Genomic DNA, 17,115 nt, shown 5'->3' with positions numbered 1-17,115 from the left:
GCCACCCCAGGAGGGATGAAGACCATCTCTTTTAAACAGGTCAGGTCTGCCCCAAAAGCTCGTCTAATTGTCTATGAAACCTATGTTATTCTGTGGGCACCACTTAGACATCCAGCCATTGAGTGATGACAATCTGCTATGCATCTCGTCACCACGGTAAGCAGGGAGGGGACCAGAGCATATTACAGTGTCTGACATCGTGCTTGCAAGTTCACACACCTCTTTAAAGTTATGTTGATAGTTTATAGTTCAAAAATACATATACAAAGTACACTGTATAGGCTTAAATAAAATATTTACTGAGATTACACGGGAATTGCAAGTTAATTAACAATAATAAATTATTACAAAACGTGGGGACCACTTTCCTGCAAAACAGCTTTTTATAATTGCTGTTTACACAGTGAACAAGTTCTCCTGTGTAGCTACGTAAAGCTGATGGCTCAGATGACATGGAAGCTGCCTCCCGATCCTGGTTCCACCTGTGTAGACCCTCCAACAAATAAATCTGAAAGTTCAGACTGTTTGCACTGGTCCCTGTAAACAGACAACAGTTTTTAAGCAATGTTAAACACACAGACACTTAAATGTTCTTTCTTTGCATATGCAGTGTGTGTTTGACAAATACATACCTGGGATGAAACGGTTAAGGTGTAAGTGAAAGGATTCAAGAGAAGTGGAGCCTCTGGCACATTTGTAAGTCTTCAGAAGCACATCTCCCTTGGTTAGGCTCCCGGTCTCAGTATAGAGGGCAACACCAAGAGGGTCTTGGATACACTTGATGTGCTTCTTTTGGACACACCAGATGTGCTCCAACCTTTCTCTGTCCAAGAGAGGAACGCCCAGAGAGTCATTGCCCTTGCTGCTCAGGAGTTCTGTTAGCAGTTGTTCAAGGATAATGTAACCCTTGTCTTGTAAAATGAAACAGAGGGGTTAACTCATATATTAGGGAAAACAATAACTCACTAAGGTTTAACAGTTATTGTAGGTAAACTGTAATTCGCAAATCAGGACCAAATCAGAAGAGACTGAAACTCGTAAGAGGCAAGACACACACACACACACATAGATGTAAATGCGCACCTTTATATTGGATAAAATTGACTTGTAAGCGCGATTGATAGGATACACTGGTTGGGAAAAAAAAAAATATCAATGACACTGCATAAAGGGCAAAAATAACAAGAACAAACAAAAAAATAAATAAAACCAAAAAAAGAAATATTAAATCTGCTTTAAATATTACTTTTTACCAATTAAGCTAAATGAATTTGAAATTTAACCCTTGACATAGAAAATTCTTCTCTCCAATGCAAATTAAATTGTAATAAACATTCAATTTCTGATCTCCTTTTTTATGTACACAACTCAAATGTATACTCAAGATCAGTAGATATAAAATAAACACGAATGTCAGGACTTGTGTTTAGTCACACGTACAAATGTCCACTGTAAACACTTGTTTATACGAAACAAAGTCTAAATGAATGCGTATCAATGCAGTATCAGTAATTCTTGAATGCACAGTTCAAACAAAATGTCAGTCTGAACAATAAAGAATGATATTGTCTCCTCAGTTCCTTTAAATCAGTGATCCAATGCTCAAAAGGAAAAATGAAAATGTCAGATGTTTCAAACCTCAAAAGAAAAAAATCCGACGCGATGTCCTGCCGAAAGTGAAGTGATACAGATGTCCAAAAAGACAAAGGATAGTTGTTTCTGATCGATTTACGGTTGGCTCGCCATCTTCATGAATTGAAAAAATCCAGATTCTAGATTTCTAAAATAACAAAACTGGCCTGTGCACAAACACAAAACAACATTCTTAATCAATCCTCACTTTACATACATTTCACTAAATCTACACAATCTTTACATGTATGTACATATTTTTTATAACAGCGTGTACATTCACTGAACACCTCTTTCCTTCCAGTTACACCAATACACCCTTGAATCGCTATTATTTTTTTAACATATATACTAAACATTAATTATTTATTTTTACTAACTCACCGATTCCCTCGTGTATTAATGATATTTCTCTGTTTTTTTCCAGGTTTCTCTCGGATGACGCAATGATGGCCTACTCCACTGGAATTCAGCGTGACGACGGTCACATAATCAACAAAATGTAAGTAAGTGAGTAGTTTGAAATAAAACTTATTTATCAACAAAATGTCTGCAAAATAACTTACAATGTTTGGTTTTCACATGCGTTCTCTCTCAAAATGAAATAAATCAAGATCTTACGCAGCTTCTAATTCACGTTGTTTCTCAAGTTTTTTTTCTCTCTCTCTAATGCCGCGTCTCTCGATGGGCGGAGTCAGCTTGACCTAATTACGCTCGATTGGCTGCTCACCTGCACAGATCTAGAGCTCAATCAAAATTAAAGTTACATTTCAACTATTTAGTTTACCTAACAAGTAACCCATTTCAAATGGAAAATATTTATATATACATATATATACATTTAGTATTTGCTCCATATTTCTTCCTCTAACAGTATCTAGCTATTCAGATGACTGTGTTTAAATCTAATTTAGACTACAAAGGTTTTTGAGCCTGGGTTACACCCTCCCCCCATAGAACCATGCAAGTCCCTTTGCATATTGCCAGTATAATCCTGTGCTGCAGAACAGCTCGTACGGGGACACTCTTGCAAGGACTCTGAAAAGGCTTCATTTAGGCCTTGAAGAAGGGACTGAACTATGGTTATCAAAGGGTTTCCCAATTTGGGGTAAGTCAAGATTTTGGGTTTCTCTTTTGTCCGAACAGACCTCCTTAACTCATTTCTTGAATGTACTGATTCGATGGCTTCCATGTCGGTTTCCATATTTTCAGCATCATTTAATTCCTCTTCAACCGAACTGAACCTTGGCACAGAAGATTCCCTATTGAAACTTGGGCTTTGTGCTTCCAAGCCAGTTACATGAGTTGAATCAGCAATTTCTTCTCTTTCAGATTGAACTTCAAAATTTACAGGTAAGTTCTCCTCAGGGTTTACAGGTAAGTTCTCCTCAGGGTTTACAGGTAAGTTCTCCTCAGGGTTTACAGGTAAGTTCTCCTCCTCTAATTCTGGCGTTTCTTTCAGTAACCCTGTTCCCAAGGATTGGGCAATGTCCTCCTTTCCAGGTTGAATTTCTTTGGAAGTATGAACTGTGAAAGATTCGCCTACAAACTCCAGTTGGGGCACTGAATGATAAACTTCCTCTTCCGAATCAAAAATATCTTCTTCAGGACTTTCACCATTCGCTTTACTGCGTGTTTTGCATCTGGGAACTGGGCTTGGCGTTTCAAGTTCACTCACGTCAGAGGAAAGTGTTCCGCAGGGAAGCAACAAGTCACGGTGTAGTGTTCGAGTTGGTCCAGTTTGAAACTCAGGACATATTTTGTAAACAGGTAAATCGCCATAACGGTCTACCACTACATAGATGGTTTCCTCCCATTTGTCTGCAAGTTTATTCTTTCCTCTCAGTCTAACACTCCTCACAAGAACTCTGTCGCCTTTGTCCAACTCAGATGCCGTCACACGTTTGTCGAACCGAGTCTTATTTTTCTCAGCCATCCTTTTGGAGTTTTCAACTGCAATCCGGAAACTCTCCTCAAGACTTGACTTTAGGTTCTTTACATACTGGGAGTGTGTCGTATTTGCCTTATCTCTGAGAGGTAATCCAAACGCTAGATCTACTGGGAGCCTGGGTTGTCGTCCGAACATTAACTCGTAGGGGCTAAATCCAGTGGTTTCATTTCTGGTGCAGTTGTATGCGTGTACAAGTGGCTTTACGTACTCCTTCCAGCAGCTTTTCTTCTTGGTCTCCAGGGTTCCAAGCATATTTAACAAAGTTCTATTGAACCTTTCAACAGGATTTCCCCTCGGATGGTATGGGGTTGTTCTTACTTTACGCACCCCAGCGATATCGCACAATTCTTTGATCAAGTGCGATTCAAAATCGGGGCCTTGATCGCTGTGAAGGCGTTCGGGATAGCCATAATGACATATGAACTGCTCCCACAGACACTTCGCGACAGTCTTGGCTTTCTGATTTGGGGTTGGAATAGCAAGGGCGTACTTAGTAAAATGATCTGTTATTACTAGCACATCCTTTGTATTACTACGGTCCGGCTCAAGAGTGAGAAAGTCCATGCATACCAATTGCAAAGGGCGGTTGGTTGCAATGTTCACGAGTGGTGCTGCTTTTTCAGGTAGGACTTTCCTCCGTATACATCTCCCACAAGTTCTTATCTTATGCTCTATGTCTGAAGCCATTTTGGGCCAATAGAATCTATTCCGCACCAAGTCCAAAGTACGATCGATGCCCATGTGACCAAGGTCATCGTGCAGATGCTTCAACACATCAGACTGGTATTCTTCAGGTAAAACCAATTGATACATAACTTTATCAGCCACACTTCTCCTTCGATAAAGGACTCCGTCTTGGAACTCCAGACGTTCTCGTTCCCTAAGAAGGAAAGGTAGTCTAGGAAGAGCATTACGGACAGTTCTTGATGGAGTCTCACCAGTCTGGATTTGGGTAATGACTTCTCTAATACAGGGATCGGCCAGTTGTGCCTTTTGGATTTCTGAAGGAGATAGGTGAGCGATGGTTGGTAGTCCTCCACACTGATCTTCTTGCAAATAAACATCAGGCACTGCGGCTGTCTGCATTGTCAGGGAACTGATGAAAGCAGCAGGTGAGTCACATGAAAACTCAGACCATTGAGTAAGACGACTGTCACAAATGGCTCTTACTACCTCACTGCTGATTTCTTCCTTTTCAGCTTCTGCAGTGAGCCGTTCAGCAAAGTCAAGAATTTGGTTTTCCTCATTGCAAGAAGTGTCCTCTACAAAGAGTTCTGGATAAGGTCGCCGAGACAACCCGTCAGCATCGACATTCTGTTTCCCACACCTGTACTGGAGCTTGAAATTATAAGTGGAAAGTGCTGCTAACCACCTATACCCAACTGCATCAAGCTTAGCAGTGGAAAGAACATAGATTAAGGGGTTGCTATCTGTCACTACTGTAAAGGTACTACCGTAAAGGAAGTCGTGGAACTTTTCAGTGACTGCCCACTTTAACGCTAGAAATTCTAGTTTATGGGCAGGGTACCTGGATTCGCTAGACGAAAGTCCCCGACTTGCATAAGCGATAACTCTTGCTTGTCCATCCTGCTCTTGGTATAGGGCGGCACCTAACCCTAAGGTGCTTGCGTCTGTGTGCAGGATATATGGTAGTTTGGGGTCAGCAAAGGCTAATATGGGGGCGGTGGTAAGTTCCTCGATGATTTGATCAAATGCACTTTGGCAAGCTGTTGTCCACCTAGTGTTGAAGAAATCCTTTGGATTTCGATAATGTCCATTGCCTTTCTGCTTACTGCCCTGACGCAAAGGAGGATACCCCGTAGTTAAGTCGTTCAAAGGCTTGATCTTTTTTGAAAAATCTTTAACGAAGCGACGATAGTAACCAACGAATCCTAGGAAGGACCGAAGCTCTTTTAAATTTCTGGGAACCGGCCAGGTTTTGACTGCTGTTACTTTGTCAGGATCTGTCTGCACTCCCTTGTCTGACACTATATGTCCAAGATACCTGACCGAGGTCTGTGCGAAGATGCATTTTTCTGGGGCAAGTTTCAAACCGTATTCCTTGAGCCTCTTTAAGACCCTCAGCAACCTTTCTTCATGTTCCTCCAAATCCTTGGAAAACACAATTATGTCATCTATAAAGACAAGAACTTCACGGAGATTGATATCTGCCATACACTTCTCCATGATCCTCTGAAAGGTGCTGGGCGCGTTAGTAACACCTTGAGGCATACGGTTAAATTCATAGAACCCCACAGGACACACAAATGCAGTCTTCGCTTTATCTTTCTCCTCCACTTCAATTTGGTAGAAACCAGACCTCAAGTCAAGTACTGAGAACCATTTGGATCCTACCAAAGCCATAAAAGTGTCCTCTAATTTTGGTAGTGCATAGGCATCTTTTATAGTTCGTTGGTTTAGTTTCCGGTAATCTATACATAATCTAATGTCACCACTTTTTTTCTTCACGACAACAATTGGTGAGGAATAGGGGGACATTGATTCTCGTATGACTCCTGCATCAAGCAATTCCTGCAGATGTTTCTTTACGGCCTCCATGTCTTCCGGATGTATAGGCCTTGGCCGATGTTTGAATGGTGTCTCGTCCACAAGGTTAATTTTATGTTTAACCTTATCAGTGCGCCCGAAATCTTGGGGATGTAAGGAAAAGACTTCTGGCATCTCCCTTAACTGTCCAGTAAGCCTGTCTTTCCACCTAGGTGGGATGGGCGAATTTCCAAAGTTGAACTCAAGGGAGGAATTTGGAATGGGCTCCACTTCATCCTCTTTGCTGGACTGTTTATTTGAGATCACAGACTGGACGGCTTTTAACTCAGCTATAACACATCTAGGAGGAATTGTTATGTTGTGAGCGGTGGGATTGGAGATTACTACAGGTAAGCGACAGGATTTAGTGTCCCCAAGGGTAACTACAGAGGTCTTAACAATCAAGCCACCAGGTAGGGAAGAAAAGGATGGATGTTCGAGTACTACCCATTTGTCAGGGTACACTCCTTGTACACAAGCTGTCCCACAAAGAACTGTGGTTTGACCAGCTGGAATTGTTTGCGATTGCTTCTCAGGTAAACGCACTAGCCCAACGTTTCCCTCCACTCCTTGTTTTTGACGTAACTCTAAAATCTTAAGAACCTGCCTATACCCGTAAGAGGGTGAAAAGTAACAGGGTTTCTGTTGCGAAAAGTCCTTATACAGCTCATCCAAGGTGTTTGTGCCAATCAATATAGATGGCTGAAAGGCAGAAGGAAGATCAGGGACAACAAGAGCTAAGGTAGGCACCTCCATGCTGACCCCAACAAATTCTCTGGGAAAGGTAAGAGTTATTTCAACGTATCCAAGGTAGGGAACGTTTTGACCATTTGCACTCTCAACTTCAAGCAAATTGTCTAAGGGGTGAATTTGTTGGTCACTGAGATTTCTGTTGTAGAAGGACTGTGTGATGGTGCTGACTTGTGAGCCTGTGTCAAGCAAACAGTCACATGTCATTCCGGCTATGTCAACTTGGGCGGTGCATCTAGTCCCAATTAACCCTCTGGGAACAAATGACTGCCGTGAGTTCACCTGTGCTTGTGACATCAACACTTTATGTGGTTTGGGACACTCTAAATTGGTTTCAGTTCCCGCTTGCCCCGTAGCAGGAACTGCTGCTAGTTTAACTGTGGCTTGGAGCTGCCATACTGCAAATCCCATTCATTTTGCCGCTTCGTGAGTTGGTTTCTTTTTTCTGTCACTAATGTGGGATTTGGATCATTTGAACAGGAGCTGGCTATGTGCCCTTCCTCTCCACATCTAAAACAGTAGCCCGGTTTGGGTCTAGCTGGCTGCGATTTGTCCGAAACTCTGTCTTTTCCTTTAGGACTACTTATGTTTTGTTTACTCACGGACTTGACAGCACTCGCCTTAGGACTTGATTTGTCCTTAGACTGTTTTGAAGTTAGTACTGCAAGCTGCTTCTGGAGATGTGTTATTTGACTTGCCAATTGAGCAGTGATAGAATGTAACTGAGTCACGTCATCTCCGATAGCTGTCTGAGATTGTACTACTACACGTTGCTTAGAAGTTCCCAATTGCTGTTTCATCCGCACACTTTTTGAAGCGTGTTTGTTTTCCTCAACACGTGACATTGTCATTAGCTCGGCAAAGGATGGTGGCGAGTTCTTTTTCTGCTCTAATTGCAACTCTAAAAGCAGGGAGCTTTCCCAGCATCCTCGACAAAACTGTTTAAGCAAATGCCTATTGATCTCTGAGCTAAGCACTCCACCACGTCGCATGGTGGTCTGTAAGGCCACGTGTAATCGCTGTAAATAAGCGGATGGCTTTTCACCAGGGTTCTGAAATGTGTTCAGAAATTGGGCAAATAATTCGTCACCATCTTCGATGGGTGCAAAGGCAGAATCAAGGAGCTGAATGTAAGCTGAAGGTGATGCTGTAGAACCGAGGGATTTTACAATGTCTGCTGCTGGAGATAGAAGACTCTCACAGATTCTGCGTACTCGGTGTAAATCTGAGACCATTGGGTCTTGAAGGAGAAGTTCAGCACTGGTACGCCAGGTTTCATAGTTAACCTCATTCGGTGGGCTGGGAGTTCGCCCGGAGAATGCACGGAGTCGCAAAGGTGAGTTCCCAGATATCGCAAGGTCACTAGTGCGCACCAGATGCTCCACTACAACTTTTTGTACTGCAGGTGGATTTAAATCAGTGACCGTGAGTGGTGGAGATTCTGAGCATGGCGCTGCAGCTACTGCTGGAACTGTGTGAGGTCGTGCAGCACTTGCTGGCACTCTGGACTGCCTAGGAGTGGAATCAGTTTGAGGTGGATCTGCCGAGTGGGGACGTAAAGTGTCATCATTTTCGACAAGGGTGGGCTCAGCACATGGTTTTGGCACAACTGCCTCTTGAATATAGACTAACATGCCCCTCAGAACATCCTCAAAACTTTCCCCACTATGTCTCGCCAAAGTTTCCAACTCACTGAGGTAAGTCTGGGTTGTGGTCTTTCCCAGCTTCTGAACATAAGTATCTGACAGGGCTGTAACACAGAAAGAGACATCAGGATCATTTTGGGCTTGTTGGACGTAGGGAAGCTCTGCCCGTAGGGTTTGCACTGCTAGTCCTGAGTTGAATTCAACTATTAAAGACTTCTCTGTCTCTAAGCTAGGATCGCTTACTAGGATTGTTCTATTTATTGACCCGTACCGCTTCACATAGTCCAATATTTCCTCATCTGTTTCGGTTCCGGTTATGCCATTAATTAAAATAGCATTTGGGACTTTCACGCACTCTTTTTCTACAACCTCCATTTTGTTCTATTTGTTCACTTCGCTATATCTACAACCACTGAAAACGGTTACCTTTTTTTTTTTTTTTCAAGACAGGAACTATAAGTGAATTATAGTAATTATGTGTGTGTGGTTCCCTTTGCCTCGTCTCCTGGGCTGGCTCGCCACAAATGAGTGTAACCCTTGTCTTGTAAAATGAAACAGAGGGGTTAACTCATATATTAGGGAAAACAATAACTCACTAAGGTTTAACAGTTATTGTAGGTAAACTGTAATTCGCAAATCAGGACCAAATCAGAAGAGACTGAAACTCGTAAGAGGCAAGACACACACACACACACATAGATGTAAATGCGCACCTTTATATTGGATAAAATTGACTTGTAAGCGCGATTGATAGGATACACTGGTTGGGAAAAAAAAAAAATATCAATGACACTGCATAAAGGGCAAAAATAACAAGAACAAACAAAAAAATAAATAAAACCAAAAAAGAAATATTAAATCTGCTTTAAATATTACTTTTTACCAATTAAGCTAAATGAATTTGAAATTTAACCCTTGACATAGAAAATTCTTCTCTCCAATGCAAATTAAATTGTAATAAACATTCAATTTCTGATCTCCTTTTTTATGTACACAACTCAAATGTATACTCAAGATCAGTAGATATAAAATAAACACGAATGTCAGGACTTGTGTTTAGTCACACGTACAAATGTCCACTGTAAACACTTGTTTATACGAAACAAAGTCTAAATGAATGCGTATCAATGCAGTATCAGTAATTCTTGAATGCACAGTTCAAACAAAATGTCAGTCTGAACAATAAAGAATGATATTGTCTCCTCAGTTCCTTTAAATCAGTGATCCAATGCTCAAAAGGAAAAATGAAAATGTCAGATGTTTCAAACCTCAAAAGAAAAAAATCCGACGCGATGTCCTGCCGAAAGTGAAGTGATACAGATGTCCAAAAAGACAAAGGATAGTTGTTTCTGATCGATTTACGGTTGGCTCGCCATCTTCATGAATTGAAAAAATCCAGATTCTAGATTTCTAAAATAACAAAACTGGCCTGTGCACAAACACAAAACAACATTCTTAATCAATCCTCACTTTACATACATTTCACTAAATCTACACAATCTTTACATGTATGTACATATTTTTTATAACAGCGTGTACATTCACTGAACACCTCTTTCCTTCCAGTTACACCAATACACCCTTGAATCGCTATTATTTTTTTAACATATATACTAAACATTAATTATTTATTTTTACTAACTCACCGATTCCCTCGTGTATTAATGATATTTCTCTGTTTTTTTCCAGGTTTCTCTCGGATGACGCAATGATGGCCTACTCCACTGGAATTCAGCGTGACGACGGTCACATAATCAACAAAATGTAAGTAAGTGAGTAGTTTGAAATAAAACTTATTTATCAACAAAATGTCTGCAAAATAACTTACAATGTTTGGTTTTCACATGCGTTCTCTCTCAAAATGAAATAAATCAAGATCTTACGCAGCTTCTAATTCACGTTGTTTCTCAAGTTTTTTTTCTCTCTCTCTAATGCCGCGTCTCTCGATGGGCGGAGTCAGCTTGACCTAATTACGCTCGATTGGCTGCTCACCTGCACAGATCTAGAGCTCAATCAAAATTAAAGTTACATTTCAACTATTTAGTTTACCTAACAAGTAACCCATTTCAAATGGAAAATATTTATATATACATATATATACATTTAGTATTTGTTCCATATTTCTTCCTCTAACAGTATCTAGCTATTCAGATGACTGTGTTTAAATCTAATTTAGACTACAAAGGTTTTTGAGCCTGGGTTACAATAAGGATTGTAGTCTCCTCTCCACGGGTCCTCCTCCGGCAATGTAGAGCCAGCTCCTCCCTGGTCAGATGCTTGTTTACATCTTCATTTGTCAGCGCAGGCCAACCCTGGGACATCAACAGCTCTCTCTTTGCTTTGCGAAGGATAGCGACATCAGCTGCATCCCATTCAAAGATGCATGGTGATAGCCGTGACATGAAGATGGGGTACAACTGATGGGCATCAGTTGTACACCCCAAGGCAATCCTGCGCATAAAATGCCAGATGTCCAAGCGTATCATGAGATCTGGCCAGCCCCTAAACCTGGTTTTCAGCTTGCTGTCGCTCACCTCACTGCAGCACCCACAGTCCACGTACAACACAGAAGGTGGATTTACACCAGCCTGCTGGTATCTTTTCACCAGACCGTCTACCATCATGTCAAGTCCTGCTCCTTCCTGGGCTGTCAGCACACTTATGAGCACCTGACCAAACAGAGTTGCCAATAGAGGTAAGCCAGAGCCCTGTTTCCCTTGCTGTCCCAGCCAGCTCAAGGACACACGCGAGGCTCTACACTTGGTACAGATAAGGGTTTCTGTGACCATGCTGTATGTTCTGTCAATTTCTAGAACATGCCATACCCTTTTGTGCAGACCACCTCCTGTCAGCTGATGTTGTCCGCAGGCTTGATTGGGACAGAGAACCTTAACCCTCCACAGCTTGTATGGCATCCACAGCAGAAGAGAATGACAAAAGAATCTGTCTGGAGCCTGATTGTAAATAAGTGCTGGTTGTGGGGGGTAATACCAGAGCTGGAGGTCTTCACGAAGTGCTGGCTTTCCTTTGGATCCAATTTTGAAAAGCCTTTTGCCAATCCACTTGTGACCCTCTGGTGGTATGGTCTCAGACCACAAACGAGGAAGTTGAACTACAGATGGACCTTGCAATTATGCCCCAGAAGGAGCAGTCTGTAATGGAAAAAAGACAAAACATTAAGTTTAGTAAGTTCATTTTACTTTTTAATCACTTTAAGCATTTTATTTGTATCCCTGATTACTTTCACATAAAATCATCATAATCATCATTGTATTACATGGTATTACAGTGATTATTATGACAATAAAACTGATAAATTTACATTATAAACTCATGTCATCCAAAAAAAAGAACAAAATAATTTTGAAATCCTGTTGAATATGAAATAAAAAGAATTCAGAGACTTAACAATCAATATCTATTTATTCTGACACATAATTTGTTAACATCTATACACTGTTTATCATCAATAAATCAGTATCAAGTAAACTCAATTGACATTATGGCAATAGTTTGATTGTTGTTGTTTTTTTCAGCATGAATGTGTTTTAAGGAACTACTGGTTATAAAAGTAATATTCAATTTTCATGGCATGCAAGCCTTTTTACATCTCCATTAAGTGTCTGGTGAAAGCTGATTTAATTAAATTTTTGGACCAACAGAATATGAAATTACTTACAGAGACGATCCTGCATGGCTGAGCGGGATTGGACACATCTGCAGTGGCTCTGGGGACAGGGGTTGGAACTGTAGGATCTGGTGTCTGTACAATCATGAAGTAAAATATAGATTTTGCAAATAGAACATTACAATTACTTAAAGCCGTCCTAGATTAAATCATACACTACAGTTGCAAAGTTTGAGGCCCAAAAGTTTATAAAAGAAACCTATTCTGCTCACCAAGGTTGCATTTGATAAAAAAATACAGTTAAAGACTAAAAAGATAGTTAAATTGTGGAACATTACTACAATTTAAAGTTTAAAATATGAAATATAATTTATTTATACGGTGGCAAAAACCAATTTTCAGCATCATTACTCCAGTCTTCAGGGGAAAGCACACAAAGATGAAAATCAATGGTAAATAATCTCTAATTAACCCACACAAAGGCAGTAACACACAGACCAAGACAAACTGAACAGACTAAAATTTAAGTAGACAGACCAATGAGGGACGAATGAGTAAATTAACTAGACACAGATTAACTGAATGACATAATCAAGAGGAGACACAACCTAGGTTGAGGAACATGAGGAGAGAAAATACAAAAGTCCATAAATATGATAGGTGGTATTTTTCAGAATTAAGTTTGAAGAACAGCATTTATTTGAAATAGAAATCGTTTGTAACATGATGTTGAATAGAAATCTTTTGTGACATTAAATGTCTGAGATTTTATCAATTTAATGCCTCCTTTTTCAATAAAAGTAACACTATCTTAACATCAATAACTTTTGAATAGCAATTTATATGAAATCTATTTATAAAATATAACTTTTTTGTTTATTAATATGGTTTTCTGTTATTTAAAAAATAGTTTAAATAGTTTAATAATTTGTATAGAATGGAACATGAAATGTGTCTTCATAGAGTACAATATAGATTATGCCATTACTTACAGAGACTGTAGTGCTTTGTCTAGAGACACTAGACACTGCTGCGCTGGGCTGGTCTTCAGCCTGAGAAGTTCTCCTGGCCAAACTGAGATTTGGCTTTGCTGCAGCAATGTGAGACCCGGTAAATCTTGATTTGGTAAACTAAAAATGTGAGAAGACGGAATGTGTTATAATAGCAAGCATTACTATTTGTGTTAATATTACAATTTTAAGTAAATGCAGCATTCAAAAACACTTCTTTCTGAATGGAAGTGACGTCCGTAAGAGGAATGATTTATCAGCAGTAGTGACTCTTGATATTACTACAAAGTATTTGCATGATGGAGTAATTATTAACATGTGTACAGTTAATAATAGCCAGCGTGTATGTGGAATGTTGCATGAGATAGAGAAGGAAAAAAAAGAGCTTTAACACATGAGAAGTATTGAGAGAGATGCAATGAGGGACATGAGTCTAGCTCAGTGACCTTCAACAAAGGCAGAGCTCAGTTAAGCCCCTTTTCACACTGCACGTCGGACCCGCAATATTTCCGGAACATTGCCGGGTCGCCTTCTGTGTGAAAGCAACCACGTCCCGGAATTGATTACCGAATTGAACCCAGGTTGGGGACCTAGTAACATTGGGGGGTTCGACCCGGGACGGGCGCTGTGTGAACAAAAGCCAGATCTAATTCCGTGTCGAAGTGATGACGCGCGTTATAGCGTGACTCTTTTACCGGCTGTTTTGAAGGAAGATCATCAGTCGCGACGAAAACATATGTGCAAACTGTAATGAAGCAGAGATCAGTTAGTTACTCAATTTCCATGCTGACGCCGAGATCATTTGCTTGCTTCAGTGAAAGTATAACGTGCCTAGCGTTGTCAACTCGTACATTACACGTCACGCGCTGATGTCACGTGTCGTTACGGGATCTTCAAGGGTTGTGTGTGAAAGCACGCACATATACCGGCTCATTACTGGCAGTGTGAAAGTGCCAAATCTAGCAACCAGGGACCAATTGCAGGAACACTTTACCCCTGTATTTGCTGGAATGGCAGTGTGAAAGGGGCTTCAGAGACAAAGAGGACAATCAAAGAGTAGAGCCCAGAGATGAAAGGGAGAAAGCAGACATGTTACAATCTTCATTTATTCTTGACCATGTGACTTAAACCAAAGCTGATATATTCAAACCGACCAATCAGCAGACAACAGCTGCCCCCATTGTACAAGAGGTTTGAAAATTAGCAGGTCTCAACCAGCATCACATAGAATTCTTGCTTTTTTTTTTGTTCTTCTTACTTTCTGAACTTCCTCGAATTTGAACTGAGCTCATACTTCAGTGCTATAAAAAAGCAATTCTTACCAATGAAAATTGTGTTGCAACTCTTGCTTCCACAGGTGCAGTTGGGTGGGGCTGGGGCAGGTGCAGGGGATGAGGCTGGAGGTCAGGCTGACTCTGCTCCATAGCCTTCTTTGCTGTTTCAGCAGCATGAGGTTGTTCCACCACCTTTTGTGCTGGTCCAGTAACGTTTGAGGCAGTGGGCTGCTTAACACAACCACAAAAATTAAATAAAAAATACATATAACAATTCAGAAAGAAAACATTTCAGTAAATAATATTAACAAAAAATACTTGCTACATTAATGTTACCTTTGGAGTGTGAAAACCACAGATGCATTTCAGCACACCTCCAAGCAAGGTTGTTTGGCCACGAGACAGCATCAGACATTTCTCAATCTGTAAGTAATATAACAAATGTAATGCACAATACAAGTGGGTCACTTAAAAGAGCATAAAATATTTTATTAAATTAATATATTAATTCATTCACTGATTAATTTCTAGGACACAAGTCAAGCTTATCTTACATATAATGTTAGAGCTGGTATCTCTCTTTAAAGGAGAGAGATACAAGAGAGAAACATTTCATACCTTCAGACCCACCTATTCATTCACTGTCCCTTCCCCCTTCCCCCTCTCAAATTTCTGAGTCTCCCAGTACACAAAATGTCTTTGATGTAACTTTTCATTAACAGTATGACATAAATCTCAAAATACCTACAACATTACATAAACATAACACAACCATCACATTACACCGTACCAATGAATGGGACCAGTTAAATGTTTGTAATGGAGCCTAATCTGTTGTTCTCTTATGCAAATACATTAAACAACTATACTAATAATGTTCGATTATGCAAGTCAACTAACACTTAAGTGTTTTTTTTTCTCTATCATGCAAAGGTAACAAACACTCACTCACCCTTTGATAAATCTCGTACCACTTTTTCTGTCTAGGAGCAGGCCTGTTACCTTCATTTGATGGCCAAATTCCTGTGCTGGAAAACTTTTTTAAACGCGAAATCCATTCAGCGTCCGACATAGCTTTATGTGATTTTTGTTGTTTGACAGACATTTTTATTGACTTTGATGAAACAGTTTTGAAAGAACAATTAAAACAATTAAAATTACACTAATAATAAAAAAATAAAATACAAAAAAAAATTGCAATTAGATGATAATTTCTTAACTGTTGTCATCGGTAATATTTACTTTACTTTATACTTTATTGTCAGACTGTGTCTAAAATTTTTCTTGCATAACAGTATTTATGTTTACAACATTTAACATACATTCTACATTGACATTCACTCTAGCACGTACAATTATACATTTCATACAACATTTATACATCTGCAACACCGTCCCAATACTCTTGATCTCTGATTAGGTGTTTTTGTTCAGTGCAAGTCTGGAGAAAACAAAGAGCTTGGACAAGGAGTTGTGTGGCCTGCTCTGATCGGAAGGGTCTAATCTTCCGAACGTTGTACAAGGCAAATCTTCAGGACCGGGCCAGTGCAGCAATATGGCCTTTGAAACTTCACAAAACCTGAAGACGTTGAAGACAAGGATGAGTTTTTAGACACTTTTTGAAAAGGGTTAAAGCCTCCGCTGCTTGAATTGAGATAGGCAGGCCGATCCACCAGCTGGGAACAGTCCAGGAAAAGGTCCTTGAGAGTGATTTTGTGCCTCTTTGGGATGGCACCACGAGGCATCGTTCACTTGCAGAAAGCAAGCGTAGGTCTGCACCAGCGACTTTAGGTATATTGCTGCAGAGCCAGTGGTTATCTTGTAGGCAAACATCAGTACCTTGAATCTGATGCGAACAGCTATTGGTAGCCAGTGCAAAATTATGAAGAGAGGTGTGACGTGGGCTTTCTTTGGCTCGTTGAAGACCAGTCTCGCTGCTGCATCCTGGATCAGTTGCAGAGGCTTGATAGTTTGGCCGGAAGACCCGCCAAGGGAGCATAGCAGTAGTCCAGTCTGGAGAAAACAAAGAGCTTGGACAAGGAGTTGTGTGGCCTGCTCTGATCGGAAGGGTCTAATCTTCCGAACGTTGTACAAGGCAAATCTTCAGGACCGGGCCAGTGCAGCAATATGGCCTTTGAAACTTCACAAAACCTCAGGAGGACGTGGCCACGTGTTACATGCATATGAGAGGGATGCTATTGCTGCCTTCATGTAGCATTAGCCAGCATGCATGCAGAATTTTGACTTCACTGTAAATAAAAGGATTGCACGGGCCTACACGCAATGTCGCTGGATGAGATTCAGGGAATTTACCTGGAACCTCACAGTTTTCCACAAAGCATCATTTCACCTGCCCTGAAGAGGAGCTGTGGCCTTTTGCCCCCAGGAGACACAGGGAAACCCACACGAAAGGGGACAGAGAACCTCACTCTTTCTTTCTAAGCCACGGGTGTCAAACTCAGTCCCTGGAAGGCCGGAGACCTGCAGAGTTTAGATTCAAGCCTGATAGAACACACCTGATCCAACTAATCATGCCCTTCAGGCTCATTTGAAAACTACATGCCTTGTGTGTTTGAGAAGGGTTGGAACAACACTCTACAGGGCTCGGGCCCTAAAGGAATTTAGTTTGACACCCCTGGTCTAAGCTCTCTCAGTTATCAGAAAAAAAGAACCAGCC

The 17,115-nt window shown here is 40.7% G+C and overlaps 1 long non-coding RNA gene across 2 annotated transcripts; it reads right to left on the bottom strand.

Moving 5' to 3' along the window:
• Window positions 1-1,068: 1,068 nt before the first annotated feature.
• On the bottom strand, window positions 1,069-2,315 carry LOC113048248 (uncharacterized). 2 transcript variants are annotated; one of them, XR_003276428.1, is made up of 3 exons: window positions 2,199-2,315; window positions 2,017-2,094; window positions 1,069-1,799 (listed from the first exon to the last, which is right to left on the bottom strand). It is a non-coding gene; the product is annotated as an uncharacterized LOC113048248 (long non-coding RNA). The 2 variants fall into 2 exon arrangements; XR_003276427.1 differs by having other exon boundaries at window positions 2,017-2,315.
• Window positions 2,316-17,115: the final 14,800 nt, after the last annotated feature.

Source organism: Carassius auratus, chromosome 29 (genome assembly GCF_003368295.1).
Source record: "Carassius auratus strain Wakin chromosome 29, ASM336829v1, whole genome shotgun sequence".
Lineage (NCBI taxonomy): Eukaryota > Metazoa > Chordata > Actinopteri > Cypriniformes > Cyprinidae > Carassius > Carassius auratus.
This window is presented reverse-complemented; position numbering and strand designations above follow the sequence as displayed.